The following is a 10,283-nucleotide window of genomic DNA, read 5'->3' as shown; positions in this document are numbered from 1 at the left end:
AGGAACTACCAACCTATCCTTGAACCATAACACGCCTTCCTCATCGACTCGAAAATGTTTGGTTTCTTGCTCTTTCATCTTGCGCTTGATGTGAAACACACCTGCATCTGTCTTCTGTAGCTCGATAATTCGACTCTGTAGAGTACAACTGACAGTGATGTTGTGCAGGACTGCAGGATGAAGGAGCTTTGACAAATGGACATCACTCTCAATCAACGAGTGGCAATGAGACTTTCTGCTTAAGGCATCCGCGACGACGTTTGCCTTACCAGGGTGATAGTGCACTTGAAGGTTATAATCCTTAATCAACTCGAGCCATCTTCTCTGACGCATATTTAACTCTGGTTGAGTGAAGATGTACTTGAGGCTTTTGTGATCAGTGTAGATGTTGCACACATTGCCAAGCAGATAATGTCTCCAGGCCTTCAAAGCATGAACAACTGCAGCGAGTTCCAAGTCATGCGTTGGATAATTCACTTCATGCTTCCGAAGTTGGCGAGAGGTATAAGCGATGACTCTACCCTCTTGCATAAGAACACCTCCTAACCCAATACCTGATGCATCACAGAACACATCAAAAGGTTTCTCGATATCCGGTTGCGCCAAAACCGGAGCCAATGTTAGAAGAGTTCGCAGGGTATGGAAAGCCGCGTCACACTCAGGAGTCCAGACAAACTTCATGTCTTTTTGCAGCAATCGAGTCATAGGCTTGGCTATTTTAGAGAAATTTGGGATGAAGCGACGATAATAGCCAGCCAAACCCAGAAAACTCCGAACCTCGTGCACCGAGATGGGAGCCTTCCAGTTCAGTACTTCTTGCACCTTGGTGGGATCAACCATAATTCCACCATCGGTCAACACGTGTCTAAGAAAAGGTACCTCACGAAGCCAAAATTCACATTTGCTGAACTTTGCATACAGCTGGTGTTCTCGCAATCTAGTAATAACCACCCGCAAATGTTCAACATGATCTTCTTCATTCTCAGAATAGACCAGGATATCATCTATGAATACCACCACAAATTTGTCCAACTCAGGCATAAACACTGAATTCATCAGATACGAAAAATGTGCAGGGGCATTGGTCAATCCAAAAGACATAACAAGGTATTCATACAGACCATATCTTGTAGAGAATGCAGTTTTTGGGACATCCTCAGGCCAAATTTTGATTTGATGATACCCAGATCTCAAATCAATCTTAGAAAAGACTTTTGCTTTAGATAACTGATCAAACAAGATATCTATGCGTGGCAGAGGGTACTTATTCTTAATTGTAACTGCATTCAAGGGTCTATAATCTACACACATGCGTAGAGACTGATCCTTCTTCTTCACAAAGATGGCTGGGCACCCCCACGGAGATGAACTAGGGCGGATAAGGCCTTTCTGTAGCAGTTCATTCAACTGAGTCTTAAGTTCAGCTAGTTCATTGGGAGGCATTCTATATGGCCTTCTAGATATGGGAGCTGTACCAGGAAGCAACTCTATTTTGAATTCTACTTCTCGATCCGGGGGCAATCTAGGCAAATCATCAGGAAAAACATCTGGAAAGTCACACACGACAGGGATATCTGCCAGAGACTTTGCTTGCACCGCATTGGTCGTGCAAGAAAGATTGATGTCCTTGGGTAACTGTACTAGAAAACCCTCTTGATTACTAGGATCTCTGAGCATGACTACTCTAGTCGACGTATCAATAAGCACTCCATGACGGCTCATCCAGTTCATTCCCAATATCACATCGATACCTAGCCCCGGTAAAACTACCAAATCAACCTGATAACTTCGCCCCTCTATCTCAAATTGTACGTCCCCAACTACCAGCTTGGTTGGGATAATACCACTGGCAGCCCTAATACAATAACCCTCACCCTCAACAGTATATGTTTTCAGCATAAACTTGGATGCAAATGATGGACTAATGAAGGAATGCGAAGCACCTGAATCAAATAGTACAACTGCGGGGTGTTGGTCAATCAGAAACTTACCGGCAGTCACTACCTCACCTGAAGGGATCTCAGTGATATTAGTGTGGTTCACTTGCCCTTGACGGCCAACCTGGTAATTATTCTTCTTAGGGTAAGGGCATTCCCTTGCCCAGTGTCCTGTCTTATTGCAATTCTAGCACGGCATGTTGCTTGGTGGAGCTCTGGAACTGCCCTGACTGGTAGTGCCCTTGGGAAGAGCAACTGTAAATGCCTTGCGAAACCCGGTCTTGGCGGGATTCTTCTTCTGCGGGGGGCGAAACTTGGCGGCTGACGCTGGAGGACGGAATGGAGCCCTTTGTGCGACGGGAGCCTTAGATTGTGAGGCACCCGCCTCATAGGCCCTCTTACGACTTTTTGAAGCAGCGTACACAGCATTGTTGTTCTCTTGCGATAAAGCATCGCTCACAAACTCATTAAAATGAGCGCACTTGCAATTTCCCATGGTCTTCATCAGTTTGGGGCTAAGTCCCCGCTTGAAGCTTGCAATCTTCTTGGCATCTGTGTCCACAAACTCGGTAGCATACCTTGCAAGGTTGTTGAAAGCTTGCAAGTATTCGTTCAGGCTCTTGTTTCCCTGAGTCAGCTTCATGAACTCTGTATGTTTGATCGCCATAAGACCAGGAGGAATGTAATTTCCCCTGAAAGCAGACTTGAACTGATCCCATGTGATTTGGGCATTAGCAGGCATAGTGGACCGATGATGACTCCACCAAATGCCAGCAGGCCCATGAAGTTGGTGCGATGCGTACTCAGTTTTTAGCACCTCAGTCAAGCGGAGCAGACGGAACTTCTGCTCGAGAGTATTCAACCACTCATCCGCTTGTAGAGGCTCCTCAGCCTCCTTGAAGATTGGGGGTTTCGTGTCAAGGAAATCCTTGAAATCACTGTATTGATTTGGATCCGGTCCTTGGCGTGGACCACGGCCATCACGATTCGCGATCGTACGGAGGGCCTCAGCCATAGTGCGCTGTCCTTCCGCAAGCATTGCTATTAGTTCCGTGGGTGTGGGTGGTGGTGGTGGAAGATCATCATCATCACTCGCACCGGTGGAACGAGTACGAGGCATCTGCACAATGCGCAACCAGTAATTATTGATGATGTCAGCACATTGGAGAAGAACAATATAATCGTGCCAAACTGAAATTACTGATGAGAATGAAAGCTTCATACAATAAACAGAGGCAATAATTCATTCCCCAATCACCACATCATCAAGTAGATTACTAGCGCCATACGCAGTGCATTCCAACATGACAAGTTTTAAACTTCCATTACGATACGCATCCCGAAGGGAGCGAATTGAGGTACTTCACAAGTATGACTGCAAACGCTTAACTTGTGAGACTTGCTAACGAACTACTCGTCGAAGTGATTACTGTCCACATTGGAGACACCTTGGACTTCTTCTGGGTATTCCTCTCCTTCAAACTTCTTGCCGAGAGATTTCACTTTAAACTTGGGATAAGCAATTATAAGGGAGGGAGTAATGCAATATGAATGTCATGAGTGAATATGATGCATGCTCGTTCCGTACGTCCTCACAAACCTAAGAAAATTTAAGCTTTAGCGGAATATACGGTGGCATACATACGTTCTCTCAATTAGCGATAACTAGTCGATCTACACGGTGCGTTGTTAGCGTACCTGCAGAAAAACTTCATTGCAGCCCAACCCAACAAGATATAATGCTAATTACACAAACAGTATTAAGATACTTTCCATATATACATCCCCCGATATATATACTTCGGCATCCAAACTACCCGACAAATGTACCCTCAATTAAGTACTTTCATATATACATGTATGCAACATGTAAATACTCCAGTAACCACAACTAGCTCTCCCCTAGACCGACGGTTGGACGGTCATGCTCTCTCAACTCACACTTACCTTAGCGTAGAGGCAATTGATCCATACATTACCATTCAACGAATGGCACCCATGCAATATCACGCCGCATGGACGACGAAATAGAAACAATCAATTCCCCCAGTTAGTAATTATATATAAGCCACCTAGAAGTCCTTAAGTGGGCTATAAGGGATGTGATCACCAGTATACCATAAAAATTTTGATTTTTGAACACTTATATATAACTATAAGTTTGAAAACCATTTTAACAACAAAAAATTTTTGTTTTAAATAGCCGTATGACATGTTTAATGTTGAATCTAGCTCTGATACCAGCTGTCACAGAACCGACCAATTTATAAGAGCACAAGTACAAAAACAATCGCCGGAACGATCAAATTCTCGAACTTGAGCCCATATAAACCCGGTAGTCAATCGAAATCTCGAAGGATTTCAAACCAACTTGCATACAACCAAGATCACAGTAATCCAACATAACATATCGTACGTTACAACATTTCACAGATGTTTGCAAATAGATTACACCATCACAGAGTCATTGTTATTACAAAACAAGTCTTGTAAAACATGCGGAAGCAAATAGTTTAACTCACACACCGAGTTCAAATACACATACTGGTTCGCTGATCACAGACCGCAAAAGCATTCAGATAAGAGAAGGGAGATCATGCCCATGATCTAGTCCTCATCACCCGCCGGGTGGAGACAATACTTGCAGAATCCCTGATATAGGAGGTCATCTGCAACAAGAGGGAATAAACCCTGAGTACGGGAATGTACTCAGCTAGACTTACCCGTCGAAAACCAAACAAATGACACCAAGGATTATGCATAGCTTAATGTAGTGGAGCTGGCTGACACTTTCTTTTTGCAGAAAAGCACAAGTAGTATGATCAACTCTTAACCTGAACTAGCAGTAACTTTTTAGCCATTAACCTGTCATCTATATTAGCACCTGTACTAAGCAATCATTTTATTAGGGTGCAAACATTAATAACCATATCAGGTATTCATTGTGGCAACCTTATCATCATCCATTTGACCATATCGTTAAATTAATTGAATCTACGTTGCCGCTGCTCAGTCAAGTTCTCACTATCCGGGAGAGACGGCGATTCGAATCGATTCCTATCCAGCTGGAGGGGTATTCCTAAACACAAACCCTGCTTCCCCCGTCAGGGTCGCAACAAGTCACCTTTGGTACAATTCAGGAGTCGCGGGTCCGAACAGATCGGCATTCTCAGAGAACCACTCTGCCAAGGTTGTTCGGGACTCTAACCCGCCTTGGACTTATGCCAATGGCTCTCCGCACATCCTTACTACCTCCAGAGTGCCGCCACTGCTCGCGTTCCCGGCCTGAATCGAGCTACTAGGCTTCGCGGTCGGAACGACTTATCCGGCCAGCTAAGTGTTAGGCTGCGTTCAACATGACATGAGGACGTACAGCGTATCGGTCCTTAAACGACTCAGACGGAGTCACTATGTTCAAACCTACACAAGACCCCGCCCGGTCTTAATTCATTATTTACATGGTTCTTTTCCACGATAGCAAATATAGCCAACCGTGATCCACCTCATCCTAAAGCTCGCAGGTGACAGGAAATCACCTGACTTCTACCGCACTAAGCATGGCTAAGCATTTAACCCGTCCTGGACTTAAATGGGATTTCAGTGCGATATCTGGACAAGGAAGGATATATAATGTAGCAATTGGTTCCAACCAATTCCTATACTTAATGCATCATCAATAATAAAAGATACTCAATGTATTTGTGAAAACATAGGAGGCTTAATATGCTCTGGGGCTTGCCTTTCAGGAACGAGGAAGGCTGGTGGTCAGGGCACTCGGGCAATTCCTCCGCGGCGACTGCTTTGTCGGCTTCCTGCACCTCGGGTTCCTCCTCCTGGTTGGCTCCCTCGAACTCCAGCAACGTCACTCCCTCCGGCACACCTATTGCATGAATGCGCAAGATAAATATCATGGATGCACATGTATGAATGTCGGGGATGCTCGGGGAATGCACATGTTCGCTGTAGTTTGCATATTCCAACTTAAGCCCTATTCAAATCACTTTCACTTACCACGTTTATACAACCTAAGGTATAATTGCTCATCTTCCGTTAATGACCTAGCACCTGCACCTAAGCATATTCTTAAGTTAGGCTAACCCCTAAACAATCAATGAGAACATTGCACAAGCATACACTCAAGCATTTGTATTTCAGCAAAATGAATACTATGTAGCGGCGCAGTAAACTAGTCATAACTGAAGATTTATAAATCCAAATGATATGCAACAAGACAACCTGAAAAGCTTATAAAATTGTCTATAATACATTTTCAGAACTCAAAGCATGATTCAAACCTTTACCAGGTCGAATTCATCAATCAACCGAAGTCTATCCTCACAAGGCAGAGAATCAGCAAAAACTGCAACCTAACTTTAAACAGCTGTAGTTTCTAAACTACTGGGCCAAATGCCCTCAAATTTTGACAGGAGCTAGATACATAGATTACCTGCAACTCTTGTATTCAACTCATTCACAGAAAACCAAAATATCATGGGGAACTTTTCAAAGTCCCCAGATCTGTCCAGAGGGACATAATGCAAACAATTAATTACTAACTTATGATATAAACACTTAATTGGACAAAACTAACTTTACTGATATATCACACATATCACAAGAACACCAGAAAGTAAAGTGTTCATCACCAAAACATTTCTTTTACTACCTTTCTTAATTTATTTAATTAATTAGTGGAAATAGTAAACATATATGAAAACTACCCCATTAATTCTACAAAAATTACAGTAGACACTACATGCTCTAAGTAGACTACCATAAAAATTTCACACCATTTTAGTAAGTACAACAGCCTACACAAAAATGGTAAGACAGAATGGCTTAAAATGGCATAATTAGGAAACCTTAGTGAAAAGTGTCAAGCAACAGATTTCATATTTTTCCTAGCATCTTTCAGGTACCAAGATACTACCTACCAAGTTTCATGGCCATAGGATTCCTAGAAAATTTATAAAAATTCACACAAGTATCTACTAGTGATAAAAAGAAAATCTATAACTCAAAAACTACACATGCAATGACTCTCAAATTTTAACCAGAGCTTCTACTATACAATACTAGCTTACCCACAAAATTTCATAATTTTTGGATCACAGAAACTCAAGATATGATTTAAACAAGTTTGCATGCATTCAAAAACACATTTCAAGTTCCTATTTAATTCATCCAAAATTTCTTCATAAAGTGCTCAAGACATATTTTTCTTAAATACTAGACCTCACAGAGAGTCTAACAAAATTGGAAGTACTCAATTTGGATCTACAAAACAGGAGATACAAAAATATCAAATAAGCAATCAAAACTATATTTTTGAACTATCCTTAAAAATCCCTAGCCACTGACGTGTGGGACCCGGCTGACAACCGACCCCACCGGTCAGCGAGACGAAACAGAGGACACGGCTGCGACGGCGCGGAAGACGGCGCAGCTCACCGGCGGCGGCCCCTCCGGCGAAATCGACTTCACCGGCGTGACCACCACTACCACCCGCATCGATTGACCTACTTAACTTAACCTCAATCGACCTAGAGGTACTCCGGCCACGGAGCTCGGCGGCTCGGCCATGGCGCACGGCGGCGCGCGGCCGCGTTCTGGCCGGACTAGACCGACCTGGAAGGTAGCGTCTTCACTGGAGCGACTATGCGAGCTGGGGAAGACGAGACGAGGGATAGGGGTAGAAGAAGGGTGCAGGGGTGCGCTGGCCACGGTGAGCGCCATCTCCGGCGAGGGCGCGACGGTGCGGGAACGCCGACAGCGGCCTCACCTGAGGTCGAATGACCGCGCGGAGATGACGACGAGCAAGAGGGGGTCACGGCGGAGCTTCGGTGAAGGTGTAGTGCGCGTTTTCGCGGTGGTGAGTGCGCGGGAGCTTGCCGAAGCTCGCGGCAGCAATGGGGAGCGGTGGTTCCGCTGCTACGGCTGCGGAGGAGAAGGAAGGAAGCGAAGAAATGAACTGAGGCACAGGGGGGGCTCTCGGTGGCGTGCTGCGGTTTGTGCTGGCGCTCTCAGGCCCGACGTGGCCTGGCCGATCAGGCCGGCGGTGACGCGCGGCGCCACGCGGCAGACGACCTCTGTTGCCGGTCGGCCATGACCGAACTGAAACTTTCGTTTCAGTGTTCATCGAGCCCGACTGACAGGCGAATTTTAACACCGATTAACTCCTAAACCATGATGCCATAGAGGAAACAATGAACATGAAAGTTGTAGCCTATACTTCCATCTTCAATTTCTATTTAAGTGCCAAGGACTAATTCTCAACGAATACAGAGTAAAGTCAAGCCAAAGTCCAGTTCATGAAACTGAAAACTCAGTTTCATACTTAGAAAAATTCTAAGTGTTGAATCCAACCATAAATCTGACTTGTGGGTCCTTTTGGAGCATGTTGTGCACTTTTTCATGACTTGGCTTCTAAACAAAGTTTGTTCCTTATTAAATTCTCTACAACTTTGCTTTAGGTTGCTCAGACATGCAAACATCCTAAGCTACACATTTTAAACAGTCAAACACAGGAGCTCTAGGGTTCCAAATTGGTCAACCATGACTTGGAAACCTAATTAGGCAAAATGATCCACATGAACATTGTTCCTAATGACATTCTAGGTGTAACTAAGTTACTTAGGATGATTATTGACCACACCACACATTGGTCACACAAGAATCAAGCAAGGTATGTACGGAAACAATGAAAAACACATGAAATGTTACAACTGTTTCATAGTCATGTTTCACTTGTTTCATGATTGTTGCATAGTATTAACTAATCTTGTTTCACTAAGTGAGTGTCACATGTTGCACTTAAGTGTTGCACACTTTACATTTCATAAAAGAACAACACACATGAAATATACAACATGTTGCAATGTTTCGAAATCATGTTCCATGTGATATAAGTTCATGAATGGATGCATGATGCTCGTGTTCATGAAATGCAGTGCAAATGTGGAAGCTAAACACCAGGGGTGTTACAACCCGCGCAAAGGTGTAGCTCCCCTTTGATCCGTGCAAGGATCAAGTGTTCTCCACGGGCTGATTCTTTGACACTCCATCATGGTGAATCGCCCACAATCGCTCACACCATGACTTGGGTCATCCACAAGCTCCGTCGGATGATCACCAAGCTTTCAATCACCACTGAGCCATCTAGATGATGATGATCACCAAGAGTAATAAGCACAAACTCTCACTTGATCAAGACAAGCTTAATGAGAAAGGTGGATGCACACTTGCTACTCCCTATGTACTAATAAGGTCCTTAATCTTGGATTATCAAATCTTAATCATCCCACTAGGCTCTTGCTCTCCTTTGCACTCCAAAGGTGTTTCTCACCTGAACAAATGGGCAAGAGAGCTAAGTTGGACGAGTGGGAGAAGTATTTATACTCCCCACTTCAAAACATACCCGTTGGGGTCCAACTGAGCATTTTCAGGGTGACCGGACGCTAAGGTCAAAGTGACCGGACGCTAAGGTTAGTAGCCAACGGCTACATTGTGTCATCCTGTCAGACGAGTCCATTAGAGAGACTAGACGCACTGCAGTGTCCGATCCACTAGGACCTGATGCGTCTGATACTCAAATCTCCTCTCTGGATGCTTACTGTTGTTGACCGGACATGGCCCCTAGTGCGTCAGGTCACAACGGTCGTAGCATCTGGTCCTTCGTGTGTGCTACACGCTCTCTGCTACAGTTGCGCACACCTGCGCGTTCGATCTGAATTAGGAGCCATCGTTCGGTCGTCCTTCTACCCCTGTAGCATGCTATACAGTTGATCGAACATGGCACCCGTGTGTTCGGTCTATTGTCTGGTCAGTATCCAAGTCTCCATTCACCTCAAATTCAACAACTTTTGTGAACAGCATCGACTTCAAATGACCTGTGGACTATCCTTGAGCTACCTAGTGCTAAGTTTGATAAGTGTGCACCACACCTAAAATATTAGTCTCACCTAGGTCAAGCTACTAGTCTATACCCCCTTAATAGTATGACCAAAGAAAAAACAAAGTCCTAAAACTACTCTAAGTGTCTCTCCAACGCTAAACAACACTTAGAACTAGTCTGTCCTTAACCTTGTCGTCTACCCTTTGAAAATCGAAATGATTTCCATTGATAGGGGCATGAAAACCATAATTGCCCAATCAATTACCATTACCAAGACCTAACTCAAATTGCCTCTGCAAAACACACGTTAGTCATAATAATCTCATGTTGTCATTAATCACCAAAACCCAACTTGGGGCATATATGCTTTCAGGTACATAAGACACTGAACTAGAAGAAGTGAACAGCAATCTAACATGTTTGCCGAGCTAACAAGCTTCATAGAGAGCAGG

This window comes from Miscanthus floridulus, chromosome 2 (genome assembly GCF_019320115.1).
Source record: "Miscanthus floridulus cultivar M001 chromosome 2, ASM1932011v1, whole genome shotgun sequence".
NCBI classification, from domain to species: domain Eukaryota; kingdom Viridiplantae; phylum Streptophyta; class Magnoliopsida; order Poales; family Poaceae; genus Miscanthus; species Miscanthus floridulus.
This window is presented reverse-complemented; position numbering follows the sequence as displayed.